This window comes from Dermochelys coriacea, chromosome 3 (assembly GCF_009764565.3).
Source record: "Dermochelys coriacea isolate rDerCor1 chromosome 3, rDerCor1.pri.v4, whole genome shotgun sequence".
Taxonomy (NCBI): domain Eukaryota; kingdom Metazoa; phylum Chordata; order Testudines; family Dermochelyidae; genus Dermochelys; species Dermochelys coriacea.
In genome coordinates this window covers 60,002,444-60,014,956 of record NC_050070.1, presented here as the reverse complement: position 1 = coordinate 60,014,956, position 12,513 = coordinate 60,002,444, and positions in this window count along the sequence as shown.

Here is a 12,513-nt window from a genome sequence, read left to right as displayed (position 1 = left end):
TTTGAGTATCATTTAAAATGTGTATTTCAAGAGATTCCCGAGACTTTTTTTTAGATAGGTAGGCCCAGATTTTTAAAGGTATTTAGTCCTTGCAATGCTGAATGGAGCAGTACCTACAGTGACTTAAAACATCTATGTCCCATTTTCAAAAGTGACATAGGCTCTTAGGATCTGAAGTATCAGCGTATATAATTCTTATTATATACAATTTCTGCTCATCCATTCCCAAACTGGAACAGGTGCAGACAAGGGCTACTAGCATGGTCAGGGGATGGAATGCGGAGGCTAGCTTATGAGAGAAGACAAAAAGAGAGTTTGGCTTGTTTATCCTAGCAAAATGAAGGCTGAGAAGGGATAGGATTGCTCTCTGCAAATACACCAGGGTGGCAAACACTTGGGAGGGAGAAGATCTATTTAAGCTAAAGGACAGTGCTGACACAATATGGGTATAAACTGACTATGAATAAATTTAGGCTGGAAACTAGAAGAAGGCTTCTAACTATTCAAGGAGTTTCAGAGTAGCAGCCGTGTTAGTCTGTATTCTCAAAAAGAAAAGGAGTACTTGTGGCACCTTAGAGACTAACACATTTATTGGAGCATAAGCTTTCGTGAGCTACAGCTCACTTCATCGGATGCATTTGGTGGAAAAAACAGAGGGGAGATTTATATACACACACACAGAACATGAAACAATGGGTTTATCATACACACTGTAAGGAGAGTGATCACTTAAGATAAGCCATCGCCAGCAGCAGGGGGGGGAAAGGAGGAAAACCTTTCATGGTGACAAGCAAGGTAGGCTATTTCCAGAAGTTAACAAGAATATCTGAGGAACAGTGGGGGGTGGGGTGGGGGGAGAAATAACATGGGGAAATAGTTTTACTTTGTGCAATGACTCATCCATTCCCAGTCTCTATTCAAGCCTAAGTTAATTGTATCCAGTTTGCAAATTAATTCCAATTCAGCAGTCTCTCGTTGGAGTCTGTTTTTGAAGCTTTTTTGTTGAAGGATAGCCACTCTCAGGTCTGTAATCGAGTGACCAGAGAGATTGAAGTGTTCTCCAACTGGTTTTTGAATGTTATAATTCTTGATGTCTGATTTGTGTCCATTCATTCTTTTACGTAGAGACTGTCAAGTTTGGCCAATGTACATGGCAGAGGGGCATTGCTGGCACATGATGGCATATATCACATTTGTAGATGCGCAGGTGAACGAGCCTCTGATAGTGTGGCTGATGTGATTAGGCCCTATGATGGTATCCCCTGAATAGATATGTGGACAGAATTGGCAACGGGCTTTGTTGCAAGGATAGGTTCCTGGGTTAGTGGTTCTGTTGTGTGGTGTGCGGTTGCTGGTGAGTATTTGCTTCAGATTGGGGGGCTGTCTGTAAGGAAGGACTGGTCTGTCTCCCAAGAGACAGTGATGGGTCGTCCTTCAGGATAGGTTGTAGATCCTTGATGATGCGTTGGAGAGGTTTTAGTTGGGGGCTGAAGGTGATGGCTAGTGGCGTTCTGTTATTTTCTTTGTTGGGCCTGTCCTGTAGTAGGTGACTTCTGGGTACTCTTCTGGCTCTGTCAATCTGTTTCTTCACTTCAGCAGGTGGGTATTGTAGTTGTAAGAATGCATGATAGAGATCTTGTAGGTGTTTGTCTCTGTCTGAGGGGTTGGAGCAAATGCGGTTATATCGTAGAGCTTGGCTGTAGAGAATGGATCGTGTGGTATGATCTGGATGAAAGCTAGGCATGTAGGTAGGAATAGCTACCCCTAGGAATAGTCAGTAGGTTTCCGATATAGGGTGGTGTTTATGTGACCATCGCTTATTAGCACCGTAGTGTCCAGGAAGTGGATCTCTTGTGTGTACTGGTCCAGGCTGAGGTTGATGGTGGGATGGAAATTGTTGAAATCATGGTGGAATTCCTCAAGGGCTTCTTTTCCATGGGTCCAGATGATGAAGATGTCATCAATGTAGCGCAAGTAGAGTAGGGGCATTAGGGGACGAGAGCTGAGGAAGCGTTGTTCTAAGTCAGCCATAAAAATGTTGGCATACTGTGGGGCCATGCGGGTACCCATCGCAGTGCCGCTGATTTGAAGGTATACATTGTCACCAAATGTGAAATAGTTATGGGTGAGGACAAAGTCACAAAGTTCAACCACCAGGTTAGCTGTGACATTATCGGGGATACTGTTCCTAACAGCTTGTAGTCCATCTTTGTGTGGAATGTTGGTGTAGAGGGCTTCTACATCCATAGTGGCTAGGATGGTGTTTTTAGGAAGATCAGCAATGGACTGTAGTTTCCTCAGGAAGTCAGTGGTGTCTCGAAGATAGCTGGGAGTGCTGGTAACGAAGGGCCTGAGGAGGGAGTCTACATAGCCAGACAATCCTGCTGTCAGGGTGCCAATGCCTGAGATGATGGGGCGTCCAGGATTTCCAGGTTTATGGATCTTGGGTAGCAGATAGAATACCCCAGGTCGGAGTTATAGGGGTGTATCTGTGCGGATTTGTTGTGCTTTTTCAGGGAGTTTCTTGAGCAAATGCTGTAGTTTCTTTTGGTAACTCTCAGTGGGATCAGAGGGTAATGGCTTGTAGAAAGTGGTGTTGGAGAGCTGCCTAGTAGCCTCTTGTTCATACTCCGACCTATTCATGATGACGACAGCACCTCCTTTGTCAGCCTTTTTGATTATGATGTCAGAGTTGTTTCTGAGGCTGTGGATGGCAGAGTGACGCTCTGGAACAGTGCTCCAACAGAAGTCATGGGGGCAAAAAACCTAGTTAGTTTTTAAGAAGGACTTTCAAAAATTTATGAATGGGATTATATGAGAGGGTTGCCTGCTATAACAGGGGACTAGACTCAAGTAACCCAGGAAATCCCTGCCAGTCCTGTGTTCTGAGGTGTATTCCTCAATATGCAATGAGGCACTCAGGTACACAGTTCCCTATTTGCTTTTATTTCTGCTCCAAGGCAGGGGTGATTTGCTAGATGTTCAGCAGCCGTCTTGTTAATGTGGAATCAGATTCCTCTGTTCACCATTTTTTACCTTGTTCTCATACCCATAACACTGCAATCTTGCACTGTGCAGATCAAATTTGTTTACTGGTAGAGAATTTCTCAGCTATCAGTCTAGTTCAGTTTCCACAGTATGCCTAGGAGTGAAACCTGATTTACAAGGATGAAGGACTTCTAAGTACTTCAGATACTGTCAGGGCTTCCTTCTCAATAAACTTGCCCAAAAGGGACAGGTTAGAGACCAATCAAATTAGTGAGCTTGTCAGAGTCATGCATATTATGTTTTGTTCCAGAGGGATTCTCTGAACAACATCACACTAGAAAAGCTAGAGATGTACTAAGAGGATGATTACTCATTTCCTTTTTTCTTAGGAGTACATAATAGATAATGAGGATTAAATAGGTTTAGAATATTGATTTAAAAAAAAGGGAGATGGGTTTATTATCTCCTATCCCCATCTCTTTATTGGGGCCAAATTCTTCTCTGGAGGAGCCCTGCATGTTTTAATGAAGTCAAAGGGAGATGCAGAGAATTCAGCCCCAAGATGTTATAACTTTTTCTGTTATCCTAATCACTGTGGGAGTAGTTGCTTTATATAGACAATACTTTCCAAACAGTATTTTTTAAAAGATACAAACCCCCTGCTATTTGCAAAACAGGAGTAGTTTTATGTTTTTTGGCTTTAGTGCCAAAGTATACAGAAGGATCATATGCTACTATGGAAAAGTAAGGGCAATATCATGGGTTCTGGAGCAATAAAAGGTTTTATTTCCTATTTTCTTTTACGTTTGTTGATACTAATTTTAAATTCTCCTAGCCTTTCTCTAGGCAATAAAAAACCCCAATGCTACCTCTATCCTTTCCTGTAAATTGCACTTTGAGCACTGTGTTCCAAATAGTATTGCTATTTGAATGGTATTGTGGAAGATGCTTTTCACGTTTGAAAACCACTGACATGTCATACATATGCATGCAATTGAAGGCAACTACAATTTAATTCCTTTCACTAGCGCACCCCAAATTGTTAAATAGAAAGTAGCAAGAAGTACTTAAGCAGGATCCTTCCCCTAACCAAACAAAAAATGTAAAATAGGATGATACAGTGGTAAATGGAAAACAGAGGGCCCAATATTTGTAGAACAATTTGACAGATTCACACGTTAATGTACAGACACTCCTCCCTTCTTTATACTTAAACCAATTCTGTCTCTCTTTGATACTTTGTGGAGATTATATTCTTGAATTTATCTCACAGAACAGAGTAAATCAAAAGGTCAAATTCTGGCCTTGTGCATAAATGTCCCCCAAATATGAAAGTGTGCCTGTATTCTGGATACCCTCTCCACCCTTCTCATCCTTACTGAGTCTCTCCTCTGCCTTGTCAACACACACAGATTATTCTTGGAAAGAGCATAAACAGCCTGTGCAGAGGTATATGCGTAGAGTACTTTTGTATCTTTTGGAGCTGCAGTGCACCTCTGTGACTCTTGTCTGAAAGATAGTGTCCTGAGTTTTCAGGGAGCCAAGACACTTTCTCCAAACTGGGGAGGACCCAACCCTTGCTGGGTGCAGGTTTTCAAGCAGGTGCTTACCTATGTTGATTTGCAAGAACTTAGCCTAGATATTTTAACATGAATTTTTGATAGGCATATTAATATATAACCTCTTTTCACTAAAAGGCTACTATGAGAAAACTAATATTAATATAGTATAAATAATCAGACATCTGAAAAGAGATTTGTGACCCAAATTCTGCCTCATATATACCTTGAGTAAATCATTGAAGCGAATGAACTAATCAAATGATTAAAATAAACATTTCTCCCCAGCAAGTGAACCATAGCAGAATCAGGCACATACGGAATTTTTACATGTAGCCAATGCAGTGAATGGCAGCTTACGTAAAGGTATCTGCACTAGCTGTACTCTACCTAACTTGGTAAAAATAGAAATGAGGACACTGTGGTGCAGGCTTCAGTGACGGCTGCATAAGTGAGTACGTAGCTCTGGGGATGAGGGAAGGCTTATGTAGCCAGTGTTGAGGCCTGCACTGTGGTGTCCTCGCTTCTATATTTAGCAAGCTTAGCTAGAGTACAGCTAGTGTATGTTTATATACACTGCCATTCACACCCCCAGCCACAATGTAGACATATCCATAAGTGTTGAAGTGAATTTAGGCTTCATCCAACAAAATCTGTTAAACAGTAGCCCTATGATGTCAGATGGTGATCTCAAATATCTGAAATAAAGCTGGTGGGGAAGGGTCAGCATTTAAATGAAAGTATCCAAAGAAAACCCAGGTGATGTCAGAGTGCAGCATTGGTGCTGCAGAACTTGGTGCAATTCTCTTTGAATTAGTACTGAACAAAAACTCCAGGGTGTTGGTAGGTGGCACTGTGCGAATGGAGGTGCTGCCTTTTGGATGAGAAGTAAAGCCAAGGTTCTGATCTCTTGTGGACATTAAAGAACCCTGCTTGCAAAAATAGCAGTGCTAATTCTGATGGTCTCGTCAAATTCCAATTTTGATAATTCATTCAGCTGATCTAAAATATTCTACTGCAGCCTCATTTGGACAAAATTATTCTTCCCTTTCTCTGATGTAGAGTGCACTAAAATTGCCATGTTTCACCCCAGAGGTTGCTGTATTTTACTAGTGGATGAATCATTCATTGTTGTGCTGGAAGGTGTTGATGGCTGCCAAACAGTGTGTCTTTGATCTATGAGCAATCAGAGAACTCAAAGCAGCTGATGGATTGTTAAGCCACCTTTCATTTCAAGCTAAATGGAGGAAGCAATTAAGCTCCCTTATGGAGTAAGATAGCTGAAACGATAGAAGCCACTGCCCAAACAATAGAAGCCATTGGACCACATGGGAAGAACTGAACAAGATGCAACACAGAATGACAGGTTTCCCTGGGACTGATTTGAAAATGCAGGGGTTGGGGCATAGATGCATGGAGCTATATGTCTTTGTGTGTGAGAAGCAGAAGGGAACAGTGAGCACACAGAAAGGGAAGCAGTGTGATTGTGGCCATGGGAGGAAACCAACAGAGGTGCTTTTGGGCAGCATGCTGGGTGGAAAGGCAGACTTGGAAACTGTGAGCAAGGAAACTGCCTACCTGTTTGTTCTGACTATGTTTAGGGAAAAATGACTTTGTACATTCTTTATAAATGTAACCCTTCTGCCCTTCAGAGTTGGCAGCAACAAGGACCGGGTTCAGTATCTAGGGGTTCCATTCCAATAACACAATGCAAAACTGGCTCGAGCCCCCATCCAGTGACCTAGGACAAATATATACCACCCGCACTGGGCGCCTCCAAGAGGCAAAACTTCCCCTCTCGCAAGCACATAGTCTAAGTGTAGCAAAAAGCCTTTTAATAACAGAGAAACAATGTGGCATTATGTTGGGGAAACACCACCAACAGGATTCATAACACAACCCATGAGCAAAAACCCACCCCAAGCAAATTGGGGCGTGTCCTTTCCTTTTGGTTCTTGAGTCCAGCAACCCAAAGTCCCAAAAGTCCAAGGACCCAAACATCTCTGTCCCTGGTGAGGGCAGCCCCAGAGTTCAAAAGTTTATCTGCAGAGTTTTACCTCCCAAACTGGGTGGAGATGGGAGGGGGAGTTAAGGGGCAATTTACGTGGGTCAAAGCTGATTGCCCCACCTCTCCATGGGACTCCACTCTGCCAGATGCCCCCATGAGCTGCTCCAAGCATCCAACAAACTGCTCTGCTCCACAAGCTGCTCTGTTCCACCAGTCACTTTGTTCTGCTCACCATCCCGCAAACTTCTCCGCCATATATCTTCAGGTTCCCCCAGTACTTAACACAACACTCAGTGATTTCAGCTTCTTAGTAACTTTAGCTCTTTTGTGATTTCCCCTTGTAGTAGGGGAGCTTCAGTGCTGGTGCACTATTAGACCAAAGTGAATTCAGCTCAACAGCCTGTAACTAGATTCCTAAGGGAATCAAAATTAGCTCTGATATTCCACAGTGAAGAGAGGAGAAAGTGCAATTAACATGTAAGACCCTCAGCAAGGGGCCTATACCACCAAGTACTAATACCTATCCCCAACCTCTCTCTATTCACTGGGTTTTGGAACCCATGACTCTTGCCTAGCGAGTGCTGCTTAGTTGATGGTGAGTCCCTCCATCATAACAAAAGGCCAAGTACAGTTCCACTGTCCTTGATTCTCATAATCAGGATAATAATAGTTTATTCTTGCCCCAATAACAGAGAAACTGGGGCTCCTACAGCAGCCAAAGTGACCATCTAGGCAGGGTGGGTGTGTCTATGCAAATGAGATCAGCCCCTGAAGTTCTTTTCCATAACCCACCATGACTCGCCACCAGATGTCAGGGTAGAGCTCATCCTGACTCTGCTTACATAAACAAACAAGATTGCATCAAAGAAATACCGGACTTGTATAATCAGTTTATTCTCCTAATGGAAACAATCCATCAAGGCCTTGAATACTGTCTATCCACTTGGGCCAAGGGGCAAGAATATTATATGAGAGAGTAAAGAGCAGGGCTATAGGAAATAAACCTTTCCCCGGTTCTGCTTACATTCATATTATGAACTAAATAATAAAGAAATGTTCATTTGAGTAATTTGGACTTGCCTGCAAGTTCCTTGATCTAATGAAGAGAAGATGATAGAGAAATTAAGCCTTTTTAAAGATAGGTGGCTAGACCCTCAGGTAGGGTAAATCACTGTTGCTATAACTTCAATGAAGCTACAGCTGTATTAGAACTTGTCTGATTTTTCAAAACCAGTATGGGATTAACTAGCCCAGATTTAATTAAGCAGCAATGAACAATGAAAAAGATGCTCTATCAGGTCCTCATCCACCTCATAGCTTGCTTCTTGTTACAGCAAGAGATGAAACTCAAAAGTGAAACTTTTGTTTTATTGAGGAAGAACAATGCTTACAATATTATTTGCTATATCCCTTGCATGTGATTGAAAAGGATCATTTATCAGAATGCTTCTGTCCATTCTTCTGGCCCTTTAGAATTAGATTTAGGAAAGTGAGTTTCATTCTAGTGTTACATACAAGCTGATTTTTATATTGTGTTAAAATTCTGTAGAAATTCAGTGTAATACCCTTGTGGGTTGAACAGTGCACCAATACATACTTGAAAGTATGGGACTACTGTGATCATTTATGAAACAAATTCCAAGCTGCCTTTTAAGCAGATATTTAAGTTTGCAAGTTGTTCCCTGCATAATCTAATGTCACAGATTTGGAGCACTAGGCTTTTGTTTATAGATGGGAATAATCTGAGTGGTTCCTTTCATAGTATGGAAAATATGCCTTATTAGAGACTAAAAGTGCTCATATATTTAGTATACTGAAGAAAAAGTTAAGTGACTTAATTATGATCTATAATGTACATAGGGAGAAGACATCAGTTACAAGAAGGCTCATTGACTTAGTATACAAAGGCATAACAAGATCCAGTGGCTAGATGTAGAAGTCAACAAAATTCAAGGTGGAAATAAATTGCAATTACTTTTGTTAACATTGAGTGTAATTAACATTTGGAACAGATGTGGTAAATTCTCCATCACTTAGAGATCCAGTCTTGATTTAAAAACTCCTTCTAAAAGATGTTGTGATGGGGCAAGGCCAGATGGCTATAGAAAAGTAGAGGAGATAGCTCCAGGCTAAACAAATCCCTGGTACCAGGTTATGTGAAATGGAAGCTGCTCCAGGTAATTAAGACACCTGGGGCCAATTAAGAACTTTCCAGAAGGCGGGGAGAATGCTATGTTGATTGGGACACCTGAAGCCAATCAGGGGCTGGCTGAAACTAGTTAAAAGACTCCCAGCCAGTCAGGTGGGAGTGCATATCAGGAGCTGTGGGAAGAAGTTGTGCTATTGGAGAGGCTGAGTAGTACACACCATATCAGGCACGAGGAAGTAGGCCCTGCGGTAAGGGTAAAGTGGAGCTTGAGGAAGTGAGGGCTGCTGTGAGGGAAGTAGCCCAGGGAATTGTACATGTCATGTTTCTAAAAGGTCAGCTACCATAGCTGATACTATTAGGGTCCCTGGGCTGGAGCCCAGAGTAGAGGATGGGCTCCCCCCCACCTTTTCCCCCTGTTTAATCACTGAGACTGGGAGACAACAGAGACTGTGCAAGGAAAGATAACTTCTCCTCACCTCCCTCGCTGGCTTATGATGAAAATGGCTGTGACCCTTGTCTCTAGAGAGAGGAGGGTTACGTGGAGGGTCACAGTGAGCCTCTGAGGGTAGCGAAATCCACCAGGAAACGCGGGACCCATGGAGGCAAGGACAGAGCTTTGTCACAACTCATGTTAGGAGTGTGACTTTGTTCACATCGTGGTGGAAGAAAGAGGTTTTAAAAAAAAAGTGCACTGGGGTTTTGGATATTTTTTTTTTTGTTTTGGTTTTTGTTTGTTTGCTTTATACCACAATGGAGGAGGTAGTAAGAGCTCTGGTACAAGCCATGGCAGCCCAGCAGGAGGCCACCCGGGTTCAGGCAATGGCACAACAGGAGTCTATGCGGCTACAGCAGGAAACCAATCAATTATTGATGAGTAATACGACCCAAGATTGTGCCCTCTTGAGAGATGGTGGACCAGCTGAAGATCCTCACCACCCAGGCCAGGGGGTCCGATGGGACGCGAACCCTGAAGGCCACCGGTTGTCTGCCAAAGATGATGTCAGGAGATGACATAGAGGCATATCTCCTCTCATTCGAAAGGACTGCTCAGCGTGAGGCGTGGCCCCAGGAGCAGTGGGCCAGCATTTTTGCCCCTTTTTTGTATGGAGAGGCCCAGAAGGCCTACTTTGACTTGCCTGCCACGGATGCCACTGACTATACCCATCTGAAGGCAGAGATCCTAGCACGATCAGGGGTAACAGCAGTGGTAAGGGCCTACAGGTTCTATGAGTGGAAATACCAGGAGAACAAACCCCCAAGGTCCCAGCTATTTGACCTCATACACCTCACACAGAAGTGGTTACAGCCCGAGGTGTGCAGGCCGGAGGAGATTTTGAAGATCCTGGTCATAGACCATTACATGCGGGGACTGCCGCCAGATCTCCGCAAATGGGTAGGCCGGAACGATCCGTCCACGTACGATGAGATGATCACACTGGTAGAAAGATGGATGACAGCCAGGGAACTGACCTGACTACCCAAGGAAGGCCCCTTTTGAAACAAGTACCCGACCCCAACCCTGGAAGGTTGGGCAGCCAAACCCCCGGGGAATCCTAGGTGGAAGAAGGGGGGGGCTAAAAACCAGCAGGGACCCCAGAAGGAAGGGATTGGCCTGAGTGGGGGAACCCTGGGACTAAACCGCCTAACCCCCAGGATAGGGGACAGATTAAAAGCAATTATAGATGTTATGCATAGGGGGACACATAGCAGCACAGTGTCCCAGCACTGAGAACACTATGCAATGTAACTTGGGGGATTGGGAGGTCCCATGCTCCCTTATCCACCTCGCGGGGGCACATTAGCCCCAGATAATTACACCAAGCCAGTGAGGATAAATGGAGCAGAGACTATAGCACTTGTGGACTCGGAGTGCTATCACTCTCATATCGGGTAAGCTGGTAAAAAATAGTCAGCTGCTACAAGCCAAATGCATAGCAGTGACGTGCGTGCATGGGGCCATGAGCCATTACCCTACCATCCCAGTGGAGACAGAGGTTCAGGGAAACCCCATTGAGGTGACCATGAGCATAGTTCTGAAACTCCTATATCCTGTAGTCATTGGGAGGGACTATACAGGGTTTGATAATTTACTCCTCCCGGAGAGGCTGGAGGGAGGTGGGGACCCTGAAGACAGCGACTCGTCACTGGGGGAATGTCACCCCCCCGATGTTCGCTGAGATTTCTCAGGATCTGTTCTCAGCCCCCCAAAAGACCCGGAAGACAAAAAAAGGGAGGAAGGCCGCGAAGGCCTTGGGAACCCGGATCCTGATCCAGGGCCAGAAGACCTCCCTAGTAGGCAGATGGACGTGAGCAGCCAACAGAGAAACTTCCACCACAGAAGGTGAGCCAGAAGTTGCCCCCAGCCATGACAGCGGCAAGCCATTGGAAGAAGCAGAAGCTGGCTCCTGGGAGCTTGGGCAGGTTAGTCCCGGGAGAGAGAGTTTTGTGCGGGACCGGGGTGGAGGATTCCAGATATAATAACGCCAGGAAAGAGGTGGCTGAGATTGATGGGATACCTGTGGATGGGAAGGTCCAGGGTCCCGGACCTTTCTTTATAGTGAAGAAAGAGCTCCTGTACTGCATGGTGCAAATGCAGGAGCAAGAGATACAACAACTTCTGGTGCCACGAAAACGTCAAAAAGCCATATTGAGTCTCGCCCACAGTCATCTGTTTGGAGGACACCTAGGGGTAGAGAAAACCCAGGCACGGATCCTGCGGAAGTTCTTCTGGCCTGGAGTACATGAAGATGTCTGGCGATACTGCACCTCTTGTCTGGAGTGTCTGTGACATAGCCCTTGCCCGCACTTGCAGGCTCCTTTGATACCTCTTCCAATAATAGAGATTCCTTTTGAACGGATAGCCATGGATCTGGTAGGGCCCCTAGAGAAGACAGCTCGGGGCCACCAACATGCGCTTGTTGTACTGGACTATGCAACCCGGTACCCGGAAGCTGTTCCCCTGCGCAACACAGCTTCCAAGATAATAGCTAAGGAGCTAGTACAGATCTTTGCCTGGGTTGGGCTACCCAAGGAGATATTGACTGATCAATGGACACCTTTCATGTCCAAGTTGATGAAAGATCTCTGTTCATTGCTCCATGTACAAGCCCTACGGACCTCTGTATACCACCCACAAACAGATGGCCTTGTGGAAAGGTTCAATAGGACCCTCAAGGCCATGATCAGGAAAGTGGTGAGCCAGGATGGGAAAGATTGGGATACTCTAGTGCCTTACCTCATGTTTGCCATCCGGGAGGTTCCACAAGCCTCCAAGGGTTTCCCTCCATTCGAACTACAATATGCCTCAGGGCATATTGGAGATAGCCAGAGGAGCCAAATCCCGGAAGAAACATAGTTGAGCATATACTGCAGATGAGAGATCGGATAGCCCGAGTTATGCCTATTGTACAGGAACACTTGGAGAGAGCACAGGAGAACCAATGAACCCATTATAATCACCAAGCGAAGCTTCAACGGTTCCAACCAGGGGATCGGGTGATGGTACTAGTGCCCACAGCAGAAGCAATTTCACCTTTCATCATTCCACTGTTACCAGCCCTTTATGCCTTAGCAATCTGTCCAGTCGAGGAGGAAAGGGAAGAGTCATAGGAGGAGATCACCACCTAACTTTCTGTCAGCAGCAAGCCCATCCAAACAGTCTGGGAATGCCAAGCGGTATGTTTGACTGCCTTGTCAAGGACTGCTTAGCAGTTTGTCCTATGCCAGCTTCTCTTATCCCTGTTTCTATCCCACTTCCTAAGTGTTTGGACCAATATTAGTACATACCAATGGGTCCTAAGCCTGATGGA